The sequence below is a fragment of the Psammomys obesus genome, unplaced genomic scaffold (genome assembly GCF_907164565.1).
Source record: "Psammomys obesus unplaced genomic scaffold, mPsaObe1.curated_primary_1811, whole genome shotgun sequence".
Taxonomy (NCBI): domain Eukaryota; kingdom Metazoa; phylum Chordata; class Mammalia; order Rodentia; family Muridae; genus Psammomys; species Psammomys obesus.
Genome location: NW_026590699.1, coordinates 4,749,123 through 4,775,691, shown reverse-complemented (window position 1 = coordinate 4,775,691; position 26,569 = coordinate 4,749,123). Strand labels below are relative to the sequence as shown.

At 42.7% G+C, this 26,569-nt stretch overlaps 1 protein-coding gene across 1 annotated transcript in view; it reads right to left on the bottom strand.

The window, feature by feature from the left end:
* The window catches only part of Erich1 (glutamate rich 1), a 60,083-nt gene that overhangs the window by 9,106 nt on the left and 24,408 nt on the right, over positions 1 to 26,569 (bottom strand). The gene's annotated exons all lie outside the window — the stretch shown is intronic.

Genomic DNA, 26,569 nt, shown 5'->3' with positions numbered 1-26,569 from the left:
GAAACCTGGATTAACTAAAGTGCTGCTTGCTGACCCCACAGAAAACTACCTGGCAGGGTCCCTTCTCCATCTGCATACTAGAGTCCTTCCATACCGCTAACTCCCACTGAGATGCTTAAGCAGTTACAGCACGCTGAATCCACCTTGAAAATACACAAGATATGCCTTTTAGTGAGCATGAACCCTTGTCTCTCTCACCTGACATGCATCAGCCCTCAGCTTTGTGTCACTGTGGAATTACACTGTTGTGGGAATGGTGAGCAATTCCACAGCTGTTTTTGAATGAGAGCTCTCAGTTTTCTCCTGATGCGCTTAGCAAGTGTATCTATGAAACCTACTGCTACCTCGAACTTGACAAGAGACCAAAACTATCCCTCATAAGACCGTGACATTAGATTACGGTCTAGCTCACAAATTGCTTTCCTTAATAACTGGTATACTTTTGACTCTAGTACTTTCTTAAAGATTTATTTCTTTATTATGCATACAATGTTCCGATGCATGGACACCTGCAGGCCAGAAGAGGGCGCCAGATCTCACTATAGATGGCTGTGAGCCACCATGTGGGTGCTGGGAATTGAACTCAGGACCTCTGGGAGAGCAGACAGTGCTCTTAATCTCTGAGCCATCTCTCCAGCCCCGAATCTAGTACTTTTTCATCTCATTTGCAAGTATGAATTGAAACTAGGGGCCTGCTAAGTTTGACAGACAAACCAATGCTGATTCCAAGTATCTTTGAATTCTGACCATTAAATATTCATGTGCCCAAAGTATTCTTACTGGTGTCCTAAAAATATTTAATGTCATTAATTTTGGAGAACAGAATTCACTGATATTTTACCTCGGAGGAAGGCCACCTGGAGGAAGGCCCGACTCCTCAGTTATCTCTGGGCTATTTGTGGGTACCTCCCCTGTGGAAGCCTCCTTCAGGACTAAGTTAATTGCCAACTTTGTTCTCTGCGGTTCCTTTCTTTTTCAAGTAGTCATACCATAAGCCAGGCATTGTGTTGCATGTCTTTAATCCCAGAACTTGGGGACATAGAGGCAGGAGGATCTCTGAGTTCAAGCCCCGCCTGGCCTACAAAGTGAGTCCAGCACAGCCAAGGCTACACACAGAGAAACCTTGTCTCAAAAAAAACAAAACAAAACCAAAGGCAGAAACAAAAGAACAATTGCAGTATTGATCTGCTATTTTAAAAATACTATAAAGTACTAAATTTAAAAGGTGGTATTAGCAAAACAGCTCTCAAATGATGTAGTTACTATAATTTTTCAAATAAATGTATGTGTGCTATTGAAAAGAAATTAAAAAAAAAAATCACTGTTAACCCAGGCCTGCCAAGTCCCCTGTGGTGAGGTGAGTCCACACTGCTCGGTTTTTGCTGTGCCCATCTGACCTCCATGTTTAGAGTACTGAGCATGTATTGTTTTATATGAGGAAAACTTATCTTAAGCTTAAATTATGACATCTCTAAATGTATAGGCTGCCACTAAATCCTTAGGGGTATATGTTAACTATATCAACAAGAAAGAAAATCAATAATAAGCATTTATCTCAAGTAGGTAGAGGTTTAGGGATACAAGACTGTGAATGAAGATATAGCTCAGTGCTGAAGTGTTTGCTGATATAAAGGACAGCTGTGTTAATTAGCACTGAAAAGCAAAATGAACAACACACACACACACCCTTACCTATATGGCTGTTTCTACATTGGTGTGGTACAAATCTCTATAGTCCCAGCACCTGAGAAGCTAAGGCAGGAGAATGGGTAGTATTCTGGAATTCTAGACCAGCTTGAGATAAAAAGTGAGATCTGACCACAAAATAATAAATAAACCATGCAAGCAAGCAAGCAAAAAACAAATTAAAATTAGAAGGAAAACAGAGGAACAGCAAAGAGAAAAAAAAAAATCAACAATCACTGTCATTTTAAGGAAAAACCTGGACTGATAGCTGGGGAGATTTGGCAAGGAGGGAAGGGAAAGATACAGTTGGCAAAAGGCACACATGTCAAGAACGTGTGGTGACATCATTCATGCCAACAAACTAACAGATGGATGCTTTGAACTATACCATACAGGCTAGACTATCCGCAAGAAATGGAGAATTCAGAGAAGGAATTCAACAATTTACCAAACAGATGAAGAAATACAAAACCTTACTAGTTTCACATTCTTCTTAAAAATTAAAGAAGTGACGGTGATGGAGAGATGGCTCAGTGGTTAAGAGCACCGACTGTTCTTCCAAGGACCTAGGGTTCAGCTTCCCAACACCCACATGGCAGCTCACAACTGTCTGTAAATCCGGTTTCAGGGGGTTCAGTGTCCTCTTCTGGCCTCCACACAAATTGCATGCAAGTGGTACACAGACATGTAAAAGCAAAACATCCATACACATAAAGTGAAAAAGAATACCAAATCTAGGTTCTTCTGTGAATTCTTAAAAAAACCCAGAGCCACTGTTCATCTTGCATTAATATTACTAAGAAAAGACAGTGACCCACAGCTTGTTCTTCACTCTGAAACGTGACAAGGGAGTTGTCCTGCTACTTTTATAATGTTATGATATGATACAATGACCAAGGCAGTTTACATAAGAATCTGTGGTTCACAGCTCCAGATGGTTAGAGTCCATGACCATCATGTCAGGGAGCACGGCACCAGTGAGGCAGTTGGGCACTGGAGCAGTAGCTGAGGGCTCACATCTTGAGACACAATCCCAAAGCAGAGAGAGCTATCTGGGAATGGAGTGGGCTTTTTGAAAGCCTCCGTCCCCTGACCCAAGTAACATATCCCCTCTAACAAAGCCACAGCTCCTAAACCTTCCAAACACTTTCACCAACTTGGGACCAAGTGTTCAAACATATGAGCCTATGAGGGCCTTTCTCATTCAACCACCACAGGAAGGAGAACACGGCTCTCACAAGTATTGCTAAAAAACCTTGAACAAAATCTTAATGATATTAATAAAAAGATTTCTGTGATAGAAAATACTTGGCAAATTTTGATATCACTATATTACAAGGTCTTAGATCCCATTGAAATCAAGAAGGAAAACTCAAAACATGATAAAAAAAAAAAAAAACCTCTGCTATTGTCATACATTATGCTGGCATGTTAAAAACCTCCTGATTTAGACAGAAATAACACAACTGTGGCCACTTGCTTGTGGGTTGGCTCTATCTCAGGACCCAGACAGAACAGAGGGAGAACAGATTGCGAGAATTACACTGCTCAATATAAATCCAAAAGTGTGAACGGCACAAGCTCTTTACTAGCAGGTAAGGACACAAATAAATGTGACAAAGAATGAGCTACCATCCCTACTGGGATCCCCAAACAAGACACGCATGCAGTAGAAGATCCCAGACCAATTCCCAACATATAAAAATCACATGAGCCGATTCAAAGTTCTAGGAGCGTCCCAAGTTGGCAGAATCAAGGTCGGGGTCCTTGCAGAGCCTGGGAGAGAGATGTTTGTTATTCAGACCTCGATGGCGCCCTAAGGACCACAGGGTATACCTTGGTTTCTGCGCTGACCTTGGGTCCCACATGATTGCTGCAAAGATTTCATGCCCCTGTGTGTGCCAAGGGAAGAGAGGAAGTGGGAGAGCCCTCTGGGAGCCCAATGATGTGGTCCCATCTTTTACATTTGCTGTGGCTATGCACCCCTAGGTCCCAGAATTTCCCGGGTTTGTAGAACACAACACAGTATATAAAACACATTACATATAATTTATACAGGAAAAGTGTAGCCTTTATCTCATTTAGAATGCACGCCTACTAGCAGTGTGGCTTACACATGTATCTGGCAACTGAGAAAATAAAATCTATGTGCATAATTTCATATATTAGCTAAAGGGGAAACATTTCCGTGGAGTTTGGGAATCTTAGAAAGCCTGCAAGGGTAAAAACGACCGAAGGAAGAAAACACAAGCCTGGCGGCAAAGATGTGTTTGACAACAGTCAGTGTCACAAGAAACACTTCACTTCTCCGAAAGGTTCTCCATCTTCTATCTACTCGGACAGCCTGCTTCTTAGAACCATGCTTTTCATTACCATGCCCTTTCCCGGGATGATCTTGAAGACTTCCACACAGTGGAAAAGCCCTTTGACAAAGCTTCTCTGCTTGGCTAAATTGTAGTCAATCTCCTGAACCTACCTCAGAGCCCACCTGTGAATATTTACTTCAAATTCAGCCCAAGCAAGGCCTCTGCCAGGCTAGATTAGCCATAATGCCCACCTCAAGCTTGCTCACCCTGCGTATCTGATTCACCTTTCTACAGCTCCAGGGTGGTGTCTGCCCCCCACCTCCCAATCTTGTTAGGTTGGTTTGGCCAGAATCCTTCTCATCCCTGAGGTTTTCTCAGTGACACGCACATACTCATTCTCTCTCTCTCTTTCCCACCTCATCTTTAACTCTAAATCCTTACTTGCCTATTCTGTACTTGGCCCCTTCACTTGAAGGACACCTGTGGTGTAGCCCCAGCACCTGTTATGATGGTCCTAGGTACGCATCTACCATAAATCAGCATAGGGAATGAGTTTGTCTTTAATACTAAGGCATAACTCAAAGTTACAACCTATGGTTTCCCCAAAATCTCATCAGAGGGAGCTGACCACTATCACCTTCTCAGATAAACCCAAGAATTATCCCAAAAATAAGACATTAAAGGATTATCACACAGTTCAATTTCAACTTTGTTTCCAATGTAATTTTCTCTTCCATAGTTTAAATTTCTCAAAGAAAGATTATATATACACATATACATACATATATAGATGTCTGATGCAAATACTTATGTACCAAGTATTTTCATGTAAGAAAAGACAGATTAATCATGCAAAATCATAATATTTAAAACATTTTACAAAACAATTCCATACGTCCTAAATGTTTCACTATGGCCTTTGACAGGGCCACGTTGCTCAGGGAGTCTAAGGAAAAACTAAGTCACGGATTTGGCTCCTGGGAGAGTCAGGTTTCCACAGAGGTTAAGCAATGCAACACGAGCTTTCTGCATCAGGGGTACAGCTCGGGAGCTTGCTTCTAAAGAAACGACCACAGGCCTCACAGCAGGCTTCTGGCTGTGAAGGAAGTGTGTACTAATGGTCACGGCTGACGCCCACACGACATTCTGGACTGGAAGACCCTGTTCCTTGGGCTCCAGCATGGCGGGTTCATCTGCCTTCCCCATCTCTCGTCACCAGGCATTGCTGGCAAAGCAGCAGCACTCCTGTAGTCCTGGCAAATTCTTGGGTCCAGTTGCGCTACCAACTGTGGTCCACACTGGACGCCTCTTCAGCTTTACGCCTAGCTGCCTTAGCGATGCGCCCTCACCAGGGATCCTCCCTTGACCCCCACGCTACTCCACCAGCCTCACTGGGCAAACCCACAACCATGACAGCACTGGTTCTACCACACACTGGGTCCACAGCGCGTCCCTCCTCGGGGCCTCCCATCAGCTCTGAAGTACCTGAATAGGAGAGTGCTGCTCTTTTGCAATGCAGACTTGCCCTCATGGTTGTCACTGACTGCAAGTGTGAGTGTACTTCAAGTGTGGCTTGTGTGACGGGGGCCAACTTAGAGATCTCACTTTTCCTAGTCCTGTACAAGAGCCATACATGGCCAGAGGCAGTTATGTGGGTGAAGGGTGAAACCATAAGAAGTGTGTTCTGGGACATGAGTTTTGAGCAGAGACAAAAAGCAAACATTGTAAAGATAACTGCTTCATCAGCTAAGGGTTAACTTTCACCATAGAGTCAAAGACAGTATATGTTTTAAAAGCACGTGAGAAGCAAAGCATGTGGCTTACTTCTGTGTCCATAGTAACACCATTACTATGGACAACAAGAGTTTACATGAGCGATGCGGGCTCCTGCAGAGCATAATGGTTGTAGGAGCGTGTGGTAGAGGCTGTTCTTCACTTCTCGGCAGGCAGTATGTAAAGAAACGCTGGCGACCTGGGACCGTGTCATGGTGAGGTATTAGCCCAAGGGTAGTACTCTTCCCACCCCCACAGTAGGCCCCACCCCCTGGCTTTCTCCACCTCCCAGTAACACCATCATGTTACGAACTCATCAAAGGATTAATGCACAGATTTAGCTTAGAGCCCTCAGACCTGCCTCTGGAAACCCTTTCACAGACACACTTGGAGATTTGCTTGTTTAATACCTAGGTATTTCTTAATCCAACTAGGATGATACTATAAACCAGCCATCATACAAAATAAACTCAGTTAGCTTGCGAACCAAAATGTGAATTTCCAGTCCCACTGACCTAAAACTTGGCAATGAAAACAACCAGTGCAGACAGAACCCTGGCCAGGAGGCCTGGGATAGGAGTCGCCAGGACTTTGGCCACAAAGGAAAGGAAATTATAACCCACCTTACTTAAGTACAGGCCTTCAAGACCTATTTAATGGCATACTTCTTTTTTTAGAGTAATGACAGATTGAAATCCCTGCTCACTGCACATCAGGAGTGTCGGATATGGCCACAAGAAAGGGTTTCCTGTTTGTCTCACAGGGACCAGTGGCCTTCTCCTCAGCAGAAGGCCTCTGAGGACAGTTTTCATTCTTAAATCCAGAGCTGGGCACTCTGTTCTTTGCTTCTTTCATGTTAAATGCCCATGAACAGAAGGGCTGACTTATTCTAGAGTCCTGTGAGAGCTGCTGGTCATTCTGACAACTTAGGATGCTCTGATTCTTTGTGAGCTCGTTGGAAAATGATCTGCTCTTAGAAGGACTCAGTTGGTCCAGCCTAGACTGGGTGACATCTTCTGAGTCTCCACCCAGCAGGGTTTGCCAGTGTGCCTCCTTCCCTAATGTGTCTATGCTATGGAGGTCTTTCTCCAGGCCGGGGAAATCTTCTGAACTGTCATGAAGGATGAGCCTGTCTCCTGTTACACGTTACAGACCTAAAGACCACTCAGCTCGACTGAAGTCGGAATTCAGTCTATACTAAGCCTGCTGGGAACTGCCTGGAGAGGAACACTTCTCACAGAGTGGCCTTGAATGCATTTTACAGGGAGCTTTTAAAAGCAAAGAACAGAAAAACAAACAAACAAACAAAAAACTACTTCTTGGTTTTTAGTTGCAGGGGTGGTAAAACAAGCAAGCAGTTTAACACAAGCTAAAAACATTGAGTTAGCTGGGGCATTTCTTTTATTATTAATTTTTTTCTTTTATTGAGAAACAGATTTTTTCTTTTTTTTTAAGTTGGGCATGGTGGCATACACCACTAATCCCAGCACTGAGGAGGCAGAAACAGGCAAATCTGAGTTCAAGGCCAGCCTGGTTTACAAGTTTCAGGACAGCCAAGGCTACACCAAGAAACCTTGTCTTAAATGGTCCCCACAAGAAAAAAGAAAAACAAAACCTCACATTCAGTGAGACATCACTTTCAAACATGGGTGCTTCCTTCTACAAACTAACTTTACCTTCTTTGTTTGGGACTCCTGGACCTAAGCTTTTCTTTACCCGATACTTGCTTTATATCAGGGTGGTCTTGAACTCAGATCTGCTTGGCTGTGTCTCCTGGATTAAAGGTGTGTCTGCATTCCAGCAGAATCACAAAGACCTAGAAGGTCTTTGAATATGATCTCTTTTCAGAGCAGCCATGTTCTAAATTAAAATTCCTCTCCAAATCCTTTTGTCTTAGCATCAGCCTGGGTTGTCTGGAGATTTCCATGGGACCCCCTTGGGCACCACTCAATTGAATGCAACCTGGTCCTGCTACTGGAAGCCTCAGTCATTTGACATTCCTCTGTTGAGAATTTTCTGTTTAGATCTGTACCCCATTTTTAAATTGGATTATTTGATTTTTTTTCATGTCTATTTTCTTGAGTTCTTATATACTTTGGAAATTAGTCCTCTATCAGATGTGGAATTAGTAAAAATCTTTTCTCATTCTGTAGGCTGCTACTTTGTCCATTGACCGTGTCTTTTGCCTTACAGAAGCTTTTTAATTTTATGAGGTTCCATTTATTAATTTTGATCTTAGTACCTACACTATCGGCGTACTGTTCAGAAAGTCATCTCTTGTATCAATGTGTTCATGATAGACAAACCCTTATCCAAACTAACTACAAGACACAGAGAGAATATCTAAATTAACAAAATCAGGAATGAAAAGGGGACCATAACAATAGACATTGAGAAAATCCAGAGAATCATAAGAATAGACTTTAAAAACCTGTACTCCATCAAATAAGAAAATCTAAAAGAAATGGATAATTTTCTAAATAGGTAACACCAAAGTTAGATTAAAAATCAGATGAACAATTTAAATAGACTTACAACCCCTAGTGAAATAGAAGAAGTCATTAAAAATGTCCCAACCAAAAAAGGCCAGGACCAGATGATTTCAGCACAGAATTCTACCAGACTTTTAAAGAGTTAATGCTAATACTCCTTAAATTATTCCACAAAAGAGAAACAGAAGGGACATTGCCAAATTCATTTTATGAGGCCACAGTTACCCTGATATCCAAACCACATAAAGGCTCAACAAAGAAAGAGAATTACAGACCAATCTCCCTTATGAATACAGATGCAAAAAAACTAAATAAAATACTTGCTAACCAAATCAAAGAAGACATCAAAAATACCATCCACCATGATCAAGTAGGCTTCATCCCAGAAATTAAGGGATGGTTCAGTATACAAAAATCAGTAAATGTAATCCACCATATAAACAAACTGAAAGAAAAAAAAAAAACCACATGATCATCTAATTAATGTAGAAAAGGCCTTTGACAAAATCCAACAACCCTTCATGATAAAATTCTGGAGATATTAGGGACACAAGGGACATACCTAAACATAATAAAGGCAATTTACAGCAAGTTTAAGCCAACATCAAATTAAATAGAGAGAAACTTAAAAGAAATTCTACTAAAATCAGGAACAAGACAAGGTTGTCCACTATTTCCATATCTATTCAATATAGTACTTGAAGTTTTAGCTAAAGCAATAAGACAACTGAAGGCAATCAAGGAGATACAAACTAGAAAGAAGGAAATCAAGTCTCATTATTTGCAGATGATATAATAGCATACATAAATGACCCTAAAATTCTACCAGGGAACTCCTACAGCTGATGAAGCTGATAAACACTTTCAGAGAAGTGGCTGGATACAAGATTAACAACAACAATAACAACAAAATCAGTAGTCCTCCTATATACAAATGACAGACAGAGAAAGAAATCAGGGAAACAACACCTTTCACAATAGACTCAAATAATATAAAATATTTTGGGAGCAATGCTATTCAAACAAGTGAAAGACCTATATGACAAGAACTTCAAGTCTTTGAAGAAAGAAACTGAGGAAGACATCAGAAGATAGAAAAATGTCCCATGTTCATGGATCAGTGTGGATTAACACAGTAAAAATGGCCATTCTACCAAAAACAATCTACAGATTCAATGCAGTTCCCATAAAAATTCCAACACAATTTGGAAAAACAAAAAACCCATGATAGCTGAAAAAATCCTGTACAATAAAAGAAATGCTGGAGGTATCTAAATCCCTGATTTCAAGTTGTGCTACAGAGCAATAGTAATAAAAATTGCGTGGCACTGAAATAAAAACAGGCATGAAAAAAAAATCAATGGAAATGCATTGAAGACCCAGCTATAAATCCAAACATATGGACACCTGATTTTTTATAAAAGGCCAGATATATACACTGGAAAAAAAAGACAGCATCTTCAACAAACGGTGCTGGTCTAATTGGATGTCTACATGTAGAAGAATGCAAATAGATACTTACTTATCACCCTGCACAAAACTCAAGTCCAAGTGGATCAAAGGCCTCAACACAATGAACCTGATAGAAAACAAAGTGGGGACTAGCCTTGATAGCTGGGGCATTTCAACCTGGAGTTCTAGGACAGTGTTGGGTTCTTTACCACTGGCCTTTTCACGGCGTGGGTAGCAGAGGTGTGTGTGGGGGTCAGTTTAGGTTAAACCAAAGAAGGCTCCAGCTGAGACAAGATGGAGAAGCCTTTGCCCTGTCATGTCTCTCAGTTGCCGTGGGTAGGCAGGGGGACTACATTTCACAGTAGCCAGCTGGCATACAAGGCTGGTCTTATTTGATGTAGGTTGAGATGCTGAGCCTTCAGTGACACTTCCACCCTACTTCCACAGACCCACACCAACCCAACCACCTGTTAGGTCCTAACAGAATGTCATCATTCAAACGGAAGTTAAACATGAACAGCCACTCACTGAGCTCCTGGACTGGGCTCCTATTTGCAAGGCATGTGCCCAGAGAGTTCTGCATCTGTTCTGCTGAGGCTTGTTGTCTGCAAGCTAGTGTTTATCCTCTCAATACAACAGCACATCTAAATTTCTGTGGCAAGCCACTATTTCTCAGGGTTTTTTGTTATAGTTATTTGATTTATTTGCTTATTTACACTTTACAGGTAAAACTATAAAATCAACTGTGTGCCTAACTAGAATAGAGAAACAGCTTGTTAGTTTCATCATAAAATAAATGATTAGAAAATATTTATTATCATGAAGAAAGAATTCTTTCATAGAATTTGCAAACTTTCACATGATGGTTTCTCTCAGTTTAAATGTAAAAATAATTTTTAGATTTTTTTTTCTGGAAGTTCTAACTAAAACTGTTAAGCATTCAGGCCCCTGTCCTCCCATAGCAAGTTAACACATCTCTTGTTAAAAGGTGCACCCCAGCAATGCTACGGTTGGAGGATGAGAAGTTTGACCAGCAAACTCCTGGTACCAAATGGTGGTTCCATTGCAATCCACAGGCTAAAGTCAGATGATTCTATTTCTCGGCTAACAAATTGCAGTTCTTTCTCTACAATGACAAAGTGATAAAAACATTCATTTAGTACCGAGCACGATCAAGCGAATGACACAGAAAAGAAACAACATTAATCAAATACATGAAGACTGTTTAAAAACAGAGCCAGAGAGAGGATAAAATAAACAGAAATAAAAGACCTCATTTTGTAAATTACATCACTGCATTCAATTTTCATCCTTAAGTGCTTGCCTCAGTGACTAATGTTGATGTGTTCCTGTTAATAAATAGTGACATGTGAAGGCCTCAGATGGGGTCCTGAAAGTGAGAGTGATCCACCGTGGAACCAGATGGACCCACTGCACACAGTGACAACGACCCATTCGTGCCCTGCTTAGTTTGAATGTCAAGTGTCCCCCAACAGGCTCATGTTTAAACATTTCTCCCTAGTTGGTGGCACTATTCTGGGAAGTCATGGAACTTTTGGTATAAGGGATATGACTGGTGGAGGTGGGTCACTGAGGGCAGGGGCCCTGGTTGGTACCGTGTGAGAAGCCTTAACTATAAGCTTGCACAGACTATCTGATCCACTTCAGCTGCCATGCTTTTCCACATGATGGACTGTACCCTCTGAACTGTAAGCCAAAAAGGAATCTTTCAGGCATGGTGTAACTAATATACTATTCCTGACCAGAATCTATAAGGGTGTTTGTGAGTTATTCTCCTTGGAGTGTCCAGAATTGAGGTGAGATGCACTTGACCATGGCCACGTGTCTGGCAATAGCTCTAGATGGGCTGGAGAAGGAAGAACATGTCAGAATCCTGAAGAAGGATACCTGAATGTTCCCTCATCATTTCTAAATACAGCCCACATTAGAAGGTTCTGGAGAGGGAGAGAAGAAGAGAGGGAGAATGAGAGAGAGAGAGAGAGAGAGAGAGAGAGAGAGAGAGAACAAAGGAACTAGATGTAGTCAAAAATAATTGTGGAGGGGAAAACCATCATTACCGATTTGATGCATTTTGACTTTCTAAATTCTAAATCTGCATGTAGATATCTGGTCAGACCACCACCATTTGTTGAAGATGCTATCGTTTTTTTCCTATTGTATGGTTTTGGCTTCTTTGTCAAAAATTAAATTTCCGTAGGTGTGTGGGTTTATTTTTGGGTCTTCTATTTGATTCCATTGATCCACCAGTCTGTTTCTATGCCAGTACCATGCAGTTTTTTATTACTGCTCTACAGTACAACTTGAGATCAGGGATGGAGATACCTCCAGAAGATCTTTATTTGTACAAGACTGTTTCAGTTATTCTGTTTTTTTTTTTTTCCATATCAAATTGAGAATTGTTCTTTCAAGGTCTGTAAAAAAATGTGTTGATATTTTGATGGGAATTACATTGAATCTGTAGATTGCTTTTGGTAGGATGGTCATTTTTACTTTGCTAATCCTACCGATCCATGAGCATGGGAGATCTTTCCATCTTTGGAGATCTTCTATTTCTTTCTTTAGAGACTTGAAGTTTTTTTTCATACCGATCTTTCACTTGCTTGGTTAGAGTCACACCAAGATATTTTTAATATTTGTAGCTATTGTGAAGGATATTCTTTCCCCTAATTTCTTTCTCAGCCCATTCGTCTTTTGTATACAGGAGGGCTTCAGATTTTTTTGAGCTAATTTTGTATCCAGCCACTTTGCTGAAGGTGTTTATCAGCTGAAGGATTTTTCTGGTAGAATTTCTGGGGTCATTCATGCATACTATCATATCATCTGCAAATAGTGATATTTTGACTTCCTTCTTTCCGACTTGTATCCCCTTGATCTCCTTTAGTTGTCTTATTGTTCTAGCTAGTACTTCAAGAACTATGCTGAAGAGATAAGGAGAGAGTGGGCAGCCTTGCCTTGTTCCTGATTTCACTGGACTTATCATGCTTTGCGATCCACTCCTATCATCAAGCTGGGGACTGCATGCTTTCTCACCATGGACATAGCTGTTCTGAGCAACTGTCTAGATAAACAAAACCCCAGCAGGTACATGAGTCAATAGTCAGTACTTCACACCATTCACAGCGGTCACAGCAGCTGGGTAACTCACACTTTCTGCTGCACGTAGAGGTGGACAAGACGATCTCTGCTATTGAGTCAGCGCTTCCTGTTGCTTATAAAACAAGCGGTCAGAGGCCATCAGCTGGGAGCCTTGGCTGCACAGGAGCCCCACTGCAGCCTTTTCCAGGAAAGCACACAGCATGTATATCTTGTTCCACTCCTGCTGAGGCTCAGGTGTGGGGACTGCATCAGTTGGGCCAGGAGCCCCACAATCAGTTTCTCTCTGCATTCTGACCTTTGTGTCTTTCTGTAATGATCTCTATCAAGGCTGACATTCTTGACCCCTTCCTGCAGCTGCCTAGCCTTTGCCAGTGCATTCAAGCTAACATGAATGAAAGGCAATCATTCAAGACTCCATTTTTCAGATGCCAGAAAAGCCACAGCAGAGAGCAAGAAGAGCCGAGAAGGAGATAGCAACTTAGCTTCATGTATGCAAGTTATGAGCCTTTTCTGGCACTTTTCTGCTCTCTAAGAGACATGGGTCCTTGTGCTGTGCAGAGCGGCCTTTTGGCTTGCCTCCTTAGGGGATTTTATCTAAACGTCCACTCAAAGCTCCAAAGATCCACAATCTGCCCTCTGAACACATGTTAAATAAAAGCTATAAGAAAATGCATGAGAAAACCACAGAGGCTTGGCTATTTATAATTTCTGAAACATCAAGTTTGAAATGATACTATCCCCAAGCATCTTACAACCTTATACAGTTAAAAAAAAAAATCTAACTTTGTTGAAATTCTCTTAGCTGCTGTTCAGCATCTACTTTCTGAATAAACTGCTGGGGTGGAACTAGATACTTAAAATAGCCACAGCCTTCTGATCAATTCTCACAGCTTTCTTTACAAATAGCCACAGCCTTCTGATCAATTCTCACAGCTTACTTTACAACAGCCTGAGTTATGGGATGTAATTTAGTTCAGCTTTTACTTCTGAATGATACTGAAAGAAAATATGGGATATCAGAACGGGAGTGGGAATGAAAACAAGACAATCTAGACACTGACCTTTTTTATTTTAAATACCAATGCTTGGCAATAATCAGATACGGTCCAGGCTACTTCTGTCGCTTCCTTGATACTACGGGGAAGAAGGAATCCCAGCTGAAGAACTGCCTCCATCAGATGGCTTGTGGGCGTACCTATGGGGCATTGTCTCGACAGCTCCTTAATGCAGGAAGGCCCAGCCTGCTGTGGGCGCCATTTTCCCTACATGCGAGCCTGGGCTGTGATACAAAGGCAGCAGAGAAAGCCGGGGGGAGGGAACAAGTAAACAGCATCCCTCCAGTCTCTCTGCTTCAGTTCCTGGCTCCAGATCCCTCTCATCAATGCCTTCTCTGGCTTCCCTTGATGATGGACTCCAACCTTTGGGCCAAATAAACCCCTTTCTCTTCCAGTTGGTTTTGATCAGTGTTTCATCACAGCGACAAGAAACCTAACTAGGGCAGATGCCATCTAGGAAAGACTGACTTTAGCTCTTTTTAAGAAGAAACATGTATTCATTGCTAAATTAAATATTTACTTGATAAATACTTGATAAGTATGTGGACAAATATGTACTATTTAATTACTTTCAATATGATTAATTCTTGAATTCCTTCCTTAAAAAGCTCTGAGACAGTGAAGTAAGGTCCAATTTTTCTAGTTTAATATTTATATAGATATTTTAATTCTCGTGTGAAGTTCAGCTTAGACAAAATTCCAGCACAGAGAAGGGCAAATGGGTCCAAAGTCTCACCCCTAACCATTGCTGGGAGAATGGAGATCAGTTTTCTTCAGTGGAGTGGCGCTGGGTGTATCAATTACACCCCAGGACAAACCACAGGTTCAGGAATACTTGGCCAACTCAAAAAGGACTCCATGATTTTTGTTCTTGTTTTCATTTTGTTTTGGAGTTTTCTTTTTCATTTTGTTTTTTAAGAGAAAGATGATGACGATAGATAGGTTTGGAGAGGATCTGGGAAGAATTGGAGGAGGAAAAAGAAAAAATAAAACAACAAGAAGAGAAAACAATAAAAAAGAGAACACTGTACTTTTCGTGGCTGTTCAATAAACACCAATTAAACTCACGAATAGAAGTGTGTGTGTACGTTGTTCATATGTGCTGTATACATTTGTTGTATGAGTGTCTGCACATGTATTTGAGGGCAGGTGTAGAAGCCTGAGGCTCACATGTCTTTCCTCAATTGCTCTTCATCTATTTTTATTTATTTTGAGACAGAGTCTCTTATTGAACTTAAGGTTTATTGAAATGGCTAGATCAGAATAAACCTAAGCACAAAGGTGAAGGATCTCTACAAAGAAAACTTCAAATCTCTCAAGAAAGAGATTGGCAAAGACACTAAAAATGGAAATCCATCTTACATTTGTGGATTAGTAGACTCAATATTGTAAAAATGACCATCCTACCAAAAGTAATTTACACAATCAATGCAATCCTAATCAAAAAACCTACAACATTATTCACAGGAAATGAAAAAAAAAATCCTCAAATTCATATGGAACCAGAAAAGACTCCAGACAGCTAAAGCAGTCCCGAGTAAAATGACTGATACTGGAGGGATTGCCATTCTATACTACAAGATCTACTATGAAGTGCCAAGACCTGAGCAGCTGGGCTGGAAACCTGACTGGGGAAATGAAGCAAGGACAGACTCACAGATACAGGTACAGACAGCCTGGTTTTGGTAGACTTTGTGTTCTGATGGAGACACGCAAGCAACCTGGAAATGGCTTGCTCACTCAGGACTTCATCCACTCCCTATGGTAACAGACCTAGCCTAACAAAAAGCAACACGGAATGGGTTCAAAAACAGGTTATGTAGGAAATAAAATAAAATAGAAGACCCAAACATTAGTATTCACTACTGCGACCATTTGATGTTCAACAAAGAGATCAAAAACATACATTGGGGAAAAGACAACAGCATCAACAAATGGTGCTGGGAGAGCTGGATGTCCCATGCTGAATAATCAAGATTCACATCTATCACCCTGCCAGAAAGTTAGCTCCAAGGGGACCAAAGACCTCAATCAGAAACCTGAAATGCTAAAATTTTCTAGAAAAACAAAAAACCGTAGGCAGTCCCCCACAAAATATACGTATAAGAAAGGGCTTTCTGAACAGGACCCCATTAGCCAAGGGATCAAGGCCAACACTGACAAATAGGAACCTCATAGACTTAAAAACCTTCTGTACAGAGGAGGAAGCAATCACTTGAGGGAGGAAGAATGAGAGAAAAAAACAGAACAAAACAAAACAAAAATAAAAACCTTTGTCAGCTATACATCTGATTAACATCTTGAATGTATAAGGAACTAAAAAAAAAGAATTTTTAATAGAAGAAATTAAAATGGCTAAGCAATACCTTTCAAAAGCATTCATTTCCCCTTAACACTTAGGCAAATGCAAACTGAGATCGCATCTCAGCACAGTCAGAATGGATGAGGTCAACAAATTCTGGATGGGGTATAGGGATAAGGGAACCCTCATTCACCTTTGGTGAGAATGCAAATTTGTGTAGCCACCCTGCAAAAGAGTAGGGAGAACACTCAAAAAAACTAAAGGGGAAAATGTAAGAATGGGGAGGGAACTCTAAATGGGGATTGGAGAAGGGAGGTCAATGCAGAAAAATGAGGAAGGAGGAGGGACAAGGAAGGATAACGGTCCCTACAAGCCCGTGTTTGATTACTTGGTTCCCAGTTGGTAGGAGTGTCTGGGAAGAATTAGGAAGTGTGCTGTTGGAGGAGGTGTGTCACAGGGGCAAGGGGACAAGCTTTGAGGTTTCAAATGGCATTTGCCATTCCCAGTGTGCTCTTGCCTCTTGGTTGTGGTTTGAAATGTGAGTTCTCAGCTGTTCCTGCCATCATGCCTTCCTTCCATCACTGTGGACTCTAACCCTCTGGGACTGTAAGCCCAAATAAATCAGACTCTCTTTTAGAAGCTGCTTTGGTCATGGTGTTTTATCACAGCAATAGAAAAGTAACTAATACATTAAAGTTATTTGATAAAACCTCAAGGAATCATAATATTGTATATTTAAGTGTGTGCATGCATATATGGGATGGCCCTGCTCCCCATAATAACCATAGACAAAGGTGTATTTATGCACACATATCCACAGATACACATATGTATGCAACAACAATAATCAAAGAAAAAGAGGCATCGATTTGAGAGTGGGGGTCATGGGAGGGGTTGGATGGAGGGCAGCTGGAAGGGCTGAAAGGAGAAAAGGAGAAAAGGCAGAGTGCTGTAATTCTATTTCAATTAAAATATATTAACCATAAAAAAACAGAAAAATAAAAACCCCAGTACCAAAACCCAGACACTTCCTTTTGAACAGTTGGTCAGGGTAGGGGAGCCTTAGTGAATCCCAGAACAATCACATAATACTATGCAAGCTGCCAAGTAGCGGAAGCAATTAATAGTTCTTCCCAGCTGTCACACCTATGAACCATAACAATGACCAGAACTAGGGTGCAATAGTGGCACTCACACGTTGGTGGTAACCAACAGTTGTCTAATTAGACTTAAGGCTCTATCAACAGGAGGGAAATCATACCTGGTACCAGAAACCTCATCAACTACCTGGTGCTAATGAGACCATGGAACTTAGAACTTAAGCCGCTGTCTTAGTTAGGGTTTCTATTACTGTGAAGAGATACCGTGACCATGGCAACTCTTACAAAGAAAAACATTTAATTGGTTTCAGCTTATAGTTTCAGAGGTTTAGTCCATTGTCTTCATGGCGGGAAGCATGGCAGCATGAAGGCAGACATGGTGCTGGAGAAGGAGCTGAGAGCTCTCTATTTTTTTATTTTTCTAAAAAATATTTATTTTTATTAATTACAATTTATTCACTTTGTATCCCAGCTGTAGCTCCCTCCCTCACACTTCTACATCTCCTGTTTGTCATCAATGGAAGTCAGGACAGGAACTCAAGCAGGGCAGGAACGTGGAGGCAGGAGCTGATGCAGAGGCCATGGAGGGTGCTGCTTACTGGCTTGCTCCTCATGGCTTGCTCAGCCTGCTTTCTTTTAGAACCCAGAACCATCAGACCAGGGATGGCAGTACCCACAGTGGGCTGGGCCCTCCCCCATCAATCACTAATTAAGAAAATGCCTTACAGCTGGATCTTATGGAGGCATTTCCTCAATTGAGTTTCCCTCCCTTCAGATGACTCTGGCTTGTGTCAAGCTGACAGAAAACTAGACAGAGCAATTCCTACACAACCCACATCTTTTGAGCGTGGAGTCGCCATTGCTGATGCACTCTGGGACTCTTCCATCATAGCCATTTTTCTAGGAGGACATGACTGGGTCTTCCACTGCCTGTTACTGGTTGTTGAGTTTACAGTATACTTGAATTCTTTCTGGTATTAGCTATTAGATTGCCAGGCTGCATTTGGCCCCTCTTCCTGGGAGTAAACAGAACCAACTAACTTATCAGAAATAGCAACTAATCATCAAAGCCCTTCAACACTTTGTACTGGTTCCAGACTCTCATGTTGCATCTTTTGATTTTTGCGTGGAGGTCTGACATGAATTGTTGGAGGAAAAACCAACTGTCCAAAATTTATGACTGCGTACCACCCTCTCACACAGCACTACCTTCTTGCTGGGCGCTTAGCACCTGTTTCTCTAGAGAGGACATTTTAGTACTTGTTTCCTAAGTTTAACCCTTCAGTGCTGCTCAGTATGGACTCCCTCACTGATGTGGACATGCGGTTTAATGGTTCTTCTGAAGAGAGCATTTTATGTTTCTATATGGCATGTAGCCTACATCAAGAGCCATCAATTTTCCTCTGTGGCGTTAAATATTACATTGTTGAGCAAAACTCATGTCTTACACACATGAACATATTTTAAGATAATGGTTTAAAAATTTTTAAATTTATTTTAAAAAATATGGCTTTGGATTAGGTCATACATGACATAGCTCTTGGAAGAAGAACATAATTTATTGGGTTGGAGACATGTCAAGCTTGACCCTTCAGGAATAGCTCTCACTCCAAACAAACCATGTATCACTCACTCATCATGAATTGCTCTCTCTACCTAGACTCAAAGTAGTAAAGTGGCTCATTTTGATCCCTTGCGCATCAGAGTTGCTCCCTGGTAGCCATCAAGAAGGTTCTCTTTTCCTCAGACTTTCTAACTCTTCCAATCAGAAAGATTAGTGTGAATTTAAATCAGAACTCTAGCTCTTTGTGATTCTAACTACAAGTCCTTGAGCTATCAATTAGTTAATCCATATCATACAACCAGTGGCTTCTACAACCCAAGAGAACTCAGAGTCCCAACATTCCTTCCCTGCATAGTCCGTGGGTACTTGTGCGACAACCACAGGATCAATTAGGCCATCTGTGCAAAGTTTTGAAACAGAAATCTTTTAAAAATATCCTTTATGACTCAAACTCTGAGTTGAAAACCAGCTTATAATAAGCACATGATAGTCATGAGTTTCTAAGGCCCACGAGCCATTGCCGGAGGAGGGCAAGAGCTCCACCTGGTGGAAGTGGACAAAAAGGCTCCTTGCACGATCATCTGGAGGGGCAAACTCCAGGGTGGCTGCTAGTTCAGGGTCACGGATTTTTAATGAACAGCAGTGTTCCTTGCTGAGCTGTGATACCTTAAGAGTAAGAGTTGGCAGGGCACATGAAGACAGCGAGGTTGACATTCCAAGTTCACAGAGTATCATATTGCCTCTGTGTCTCACAGCACTTCGGAATCTTCAGCTATCCTCACGGTGGCCCTGCTCGGGCCGGCACTGTCTACGTTGATAACAGCTATGTCCACTGTCCCGGTGTCTGTCAGTATTTTCCTCCCACACACTATGAATAATGTATAAGGCTGACAATATGAGTCAGTGGGCAAGGGTGCTGGCCATCAAGCCTGACTACCTAAGTTTAAGGCCCAGTCCCCACATAAAAAGAGAGAACCTACTCTACAAAGTTGTCCTCTGACCTCATGTGCACCACGGTAGCGGGTGGGAATGGTGCAAGTCTTTTCAAACTTCAAAGCCCATCCCCAGTGACACACCTTCTCTAACAAGGCCGCAACTTGTAGTCCTTCCCAAACAGTTCTGGCAACAGGGACCAAGTATTGAAACATACAAGCTGGTGCGGGACATTCTCATTTAAACTACCACATGACATAACTGGGACTGCTCCTGTAGCCTCACTCACAGCCACCAACATCATTTGAGGGCCAAGCAGCAAAGTTAAAGGTTCTGCCTCATGTTCCCACACAGCAAGAACGAACCATTTCACACCCTGGTGTAGATGGTGTCCAGGGATGTGCAGCAGGGCTTTGCAGTACTTGGGGGAAGCTGCTTTTCTACCAGAGGATCAGGGGACATGCTACCCACTGGACAGCCCCGCAATACCCAGAGGCCTGGCTCAGCTTTCCACTGATGTGATTGGTAAGCGCAGCCTTTCTGTGCAGATATTGATGGTGTTCTAGAACCTGGTCTGGTTCCACCATCAAGCGGGGCTTGTGTCCTTCTCATTAGATCAGATGGAAGCCATGACCATGATGGTCAGGAATCTTACTCTACTACCACGTGAGCTTGCTATCCCCACAAATAGCTGTCAGTTTACTTCATTCCAAGTGACACATCCTTTGTAACATGAGAACATTTGAAAGCAGAAAAGGGAAATGAGAGAGGCAGCTGATCAGAATATTTCACTTAACTGGGGAAATGGAGATTAAAGTGAAGAAAGTGGGGGTTATGACAGATGTGTTGGCAGCCAGCTGAATATACTCCAAACATCACCCAGTGGTATTGTCAATAATGTACGTGGAAGACATCAGGCTCCGTGGACAATTGGGGGCTCAGTGCAGAGCTGGAACTGAGATTAGGAAGCATAGTTACAGCTGTTTCTAAGGAGACGGGGCAAGGCATCAAGGCTTGTTGCTATCTGTTTCAAAGCTGCATCCTGGGCGCAGCTCCTTAAGTGTGCAAATGTAGGACATGAAAAACAAACTGAGCCATCAGTATTCAACAGTGAAAGGTGGATTTCTCAAAATAGTAACATGACCCAAGGGTCACATTTTCTTACTGGGAGTAGTTAGACCACATGGATCCACAAGGTTTTAAACCACTGCCAGGGAACACAAAATCTACAAAAGAGGCATGGAGAGATACTTCAGTTTGGAAGCAAGGTACATTTTACCAGAGTGAAATACGATGCTTGTATTGTTTCTGTCTTAAAGAAAAGACACTGGGTTGGCTCCCAGTGACAGCTTCAATCTAAAAAACTGCGTTCCATCTCGTGAGGCATCTTGGGATTGGCTCTGCGCTTGAACACGCTCACCTGGCTCCTCTAATATCCCAGCGTGTTCACAGACTCTGGTACATGCCTATACTGGCTGATGAGCAGATAGTGAGACGCAAGTCGCTGTGTAGTGTATCATGAGTGTGAACAGCTCAAGGCTGACATGGTGTGTGGGGAGAAAATATGACGCCACCGACACTCTAAAATGGAAGGGAAAGGAATAGGTTTCCAAACAAACACTGATGATCTTGGAGGAAGAAGCCCGAGTGCAGTGTCAGGTCAGGAGATCAATCTGCCACAACTAGATACAATGTTCCCAGGTCAGCAGATCAACTTGTCACAAACAGATACAATGTCCCCATCAGGAGACCAATCTGCTACAATTAGGTACAATTGGTGAGGAGACCAACCCGCCACAGTTAAATACAGTGTGTCCCCATGCAGAGTTGGTCACTCAATTTCTTGGAGTAACATACTAACATAGATGTTCTGGCTCCAGATAATTTACCAGGCTTTCAACAGACCCTCCCCTAACTGTTCAGAGTCTCATGTCTTCTGGCTGCCACTGGGTCAGACACTGGGTGTGTTTATCCAGAGACTTAGAAAGACACTGGCTGCTCTAGGGAGGGGCAGAGGTGGCTCTGGCGATTCCCCTTCCACAGGGATCTCTGCCTCCAGAGCAGTCTCTCCTGACTGCCTGCCCACCCATGGCAGCTGCTGAGAAATCCAGGTGCCACCCAATCCCTCCCCGTCACCTCATGCTGGCAAAGCACTGGCCAATCTGATGGCTCGCACTTCAGAAGCACCTCCAAAGCACCCCTTCATTTCCTTTGCCACTTGTTAAGCTTCTCATCCCCTCTCCCAGAGGCGACCATGTCTGCACCACAGATCTGGGTCTGCTATCACCAGATTCTCGGGGGAGCACAGTACAGCTCCAGGACAAAACCAAGTCAAAATGCTCAAAGCCCTTGAAAGTTTGGTCCAAAAATGACTCACTGCCTGCATATCTGTTTCTACCTACTAGCTAGGTGTCTTCTTGGTCACCTCCATGTTAGGGGGGTCCAGCGGCCATGCTTTTCTATCCATCGGTCCATTGGTGTCGCAGGAGCAGCTTCGTGCCCACACCCTGTGCTCTGCCCCCGTTCACTCTGCAGGCACGCTGCTGTCTTCTACATGCTGGCCCTCAGTGCTTTCCTCAACAACTGGACTGTGGTGGCTAGCATAGGAATGGCCTCAACCATGATGAGTGCCTAGATGGCAAGGGCCATCCCTTCCTACCACCTTCATAACACTACAGCCTAAAAACACCCCCAACACAGACTTCACGAGGCATTTAATAGTTTATTCTGGGTCAATACATGTGGCATGAAGGCACAAGGGGGACTACTGTAGGGAGGAAGGGAACCAGCAAGTCAGCGGCAGAGGGGTGGGGTGGAGGGACAAGAGACAGCAGTGGGGGAGAAGGACAAATAAGAACAGAACATGTATGAAATTGCTATAATGAAGCCCATTACTTTAAATGTTAACTTAAAAGTAATAATAAAATTGTAACATGAGAAAAAAGAAAGAAAAGGCATTTTATGAGATGCATAGCTATAGGACTGATTACTCTGTACTTCCAAAAGGGATATGGTTCAGCTCAGAAAACTCAATGTTTTAAACAATCTAAGAACAGTGAGAGGGACGAGAACTGACTATCAGCAAATTAACTGGTCCAGGAACAGCTACACATGAGCAGACGCACTGAAAGGCCAGAGAGGCCGTCACAGCACAAAGGTCGCCAAAAGGAGCACATCTTCACAGTCATCAGCATACAGTTTGTGAGGTCAAAGTTTGTAGTGCATTCACCTCTCTCTGCTTTCAGAATGTGGGAGCAATATGACCAGCGGCCTCAAGGCTCTGCTGCTGTACCTTCACCGCCATGATGGCCTGTATCCCCTCAAACCGTGAGCCAAAACAGTTTCCTCCTTATGTTACTTTTGTGAGGTGTTTGGACACAGTAATGGGAAGAATAACCAAAACATGCTATGTCCTGCTATAACAAATACTCGGCTATGATTTAATTCGTTTGTGTAAAAAGAAATAAGCCTACCCACCTCCTTAGTATGCAAATTTGTTTTATCTGATAATAGATGATAAAATGCCAAAGAACTATTTAAAATACATTTCTTTCTGATTTATTTTTCTAGCACCAAATGCGTTTCACCTGGATATAGTAAACAGTGACCACACATTGTCTACAGAATAAGATTTTAACAGTTTTACATACAAAAAGGAAGAAGACTAAAACACTCGTGTTATGAGTGTAGTACAAAGCGTACGTGTGCGCCTGTGTACATCTGTGTAGGCCAGAGATCATCTTGGGTATCATTCCTTGGAGCTGCCTATTTTGTTTTATGGGACAGTGTCTCTCACTGGCCTGGGCTTACTGATCCCACTAAGCTGTCTAGACACCCAGCTGCAGGTGTTCTCCTGTCCCACCTGCCCAGGGCGGGGATTGCAAGCATGTATCACTGCCCAGCTCTCAACCGAGATTCCGGGAGGGAACTCGGGTCTCCATGCTTGTTCAGTAAGCAGCTTACTGACTAGGGAATCTCTAACTCCATCCTTCACGTCTTCAACCTAGAACAAACAGGCATATGAAATTGAGATGCTAAGATGCTGCTTTTATGTCATAGTAAAGCACACTTGCTCCAAATTCCTACGATCAGACCTGAACACTTCTAAAACCTAGTGCACGGAATGATTTCATTCACGCCTTTCTTGAACTGGACTCTGCAGACTGGCAATCACTCTTCTCAGCAAGGACGGTGCTGGCTGGCGCACCATTCAGGAACCTGGAGGAGGGCATGCCAGGATACTGGTCATTTCTGTGTCTTCCAGCCCACACAGGGACCAGTTTTCAGGCTGCAGGGAGGGCGGGCCAGTCTCTAGTCAGCTCCCTTCTCTTGTGTGTTGCCCCTAGATGACATTTTAGATCCCCCAAATCCTGGTTCTGCCATGCAACTGTGATCAGTATATGCTGAGGATAAACATTACTTATGACCCCAGATACCCCAAAGTAATTTTGCTGTCACTGCAATAGATCATCTAACTTCACAGAGGGCAGCATCCTACAGATGTGCCATCAGTGAACAAAGGAATCCACGCACTAAAGAATTTCGAGGGAAATTTTGCCAAAAAGGAAAGGGCCCTCTTGGTGGAGTTTATAGAGGGCTGTTCTGTTCGCAACTGCCTGGAGGATGACTGGCTTTGGGAATCAACGTATACTATGAATATACAAGGATAGGAACGAGGCCCTGTGGACAGGAGGGCTCTCTCCTTACATAGGACTGCATTTTATTTTAACCCACACAGATGGGGTGGGCATCGTTATACTGCTAAAGATTACAAGTTGGCTTTGCAAGTCTCCCTTCCCCCACATTCCTGTCACTCCCATTTGCTCCTAAATAGCCACAAGCCACAGCCTACATTTGTCACATCCAGAGATTGACCCAAAGTAATGAAACAAATAGGACATAAAGTGAGATGGATGACTCTGTGTGGTCTTGGTCCCATCACAGCCTGTCTTCTAAGCACATCCCTGTCCTCACTGCAAATACACACACAAACTTAGAACAAAGCAATGGATTCAGTTAATAAGTACTGAATTCCCACTACTCATAAGGTACGAGGCCACACACTGGGGACAAGGGATAAAGCACATAGCCACTGCTCAGTGGGCTCAGGGTTGACAGGTCTGCAGATGATGTAACAGACTTCATGCTGTTTGCTGTGGTCCAGTCGAAGAACTCAGGTAGTGTCCTAGGGGCACGACATGAGAAACATAAGGATTCTAGACACAGCTGTAAACAGCAGACTTGCTGCTATGTTGGGTGGGGGTGGGGGTGCTGCTGAGCAGTTGGCCTGAGCTGCCACTGAGTGCAAACTTATGGGAAGCAGTTGTCAAGGAACCGGAACACAGTGGCAGTCAATGGTGGGTCTCATCTTCAGCTCTCTAGAAGTTACTGTAGGTCCTACTACATCAAAATCAAAGACAATGACTGCAATGCTCCTGCGAGCAGTGAGGTCAACCCAACCCTCCTTTCTACCTTCCATCCTCAGGCTTTCTTTGTCTAAATTTATGACCGCCCCCACTTCTCTTGGATGTCTCTATGCCTTATGATCTATGATCTATGCCTATGATCTATGGAGGTTACAAAAAGGAGCTGTGGGCTCTGGGCTCTGCATCTACTAGCAGGGTCTCCCCCCGACTCCTGAAAGCCCTCAAGTTCCAGGGAAGGGGAGCAAGTCTGGCAGCTACATCCATGCCTGGAATCCGCACACTTCTCGTTGTGGCTGTAGGACACTAACTGAGTTCCTCGGCTGGGTTGCAGCGAACAACACTTGCTCCATTGTCCCATCTTCAGGCCTGTCAACCCTGTGCTCTGGTAAGCTTGGGCTTTATCCTTTGTCTGGATGCATAGCCCACCACCTTATGAATACTGGGGATTCCGTACTTACTGATCCCATTAGTCTTTGGGTACAGGATTTGCTCAATCTCACCCCAGCCTGGTACAAGGCAGGCCAGGACTCCTAATGTTCTTGCTTTTTAGAAAACAGACACAGTCAATGTGAGTAAACAGTAGGGGTTCTTTCTTTCTTTTTTTTTTTTCTGAATCTTTACTTTTTTTTTTAAGATTTATTTATTTATTATTTATACAACATTCTGCATGTGCACCAGAAGAGGCACCAGATCTTACCATAGATGGTTATGAGCCACTATGTGGTTGCTGGGAACTGAACTCATGACCATTGGAAGAACAGCCAGTCCTCTCAACCTCTGAGCCATCTTTCCAGCCCCAGTAGGGGTTCTTATATTTCCTCCAACCCCATCATTTCAAATGTCCTTAAATGATCATTTATGGAATTTATAATGAAAAAATACTTAAATAAATTGATAGAAAAAAATCAAAACATTTGGGTGTAAGTTATAAGCATTTAAAGTTCAGATTATCAATGTCCTGGCTGAATTAGGCCCATGAGTTGTTCAAAGACACCTGGAGAAACTGGAGTGATGTTTTTAATTCATGTTGACTTGTGTGTGAGGCAAGCAGCAGCAACAGGCTAGTCTCTGGGAGATCCCCTGTGAGCAGGGCCAGGTGTCAAGACAGAAGTGGTTTTTAGGTTAATGAAGAGGAGGCCCCATCAGAGAACTGGCAGACAGCTGGGCATGTTAATACAGCCCTATAATCCTAGCTACTGTGGAGTGTGAGGAGAGAGGACTATGAATTTGACAACAGCCTGAGTAAAAAAGCAAGACAGAAGAAGAACAAAGAAGAAGAAGAAAAAGAACAAGAATAAGAATGAAGGAAGAAGAAGAAGAAGAAGAAGAAGAAGAAGAAGAAGAAGAAGAAGAAGAAGAAGAA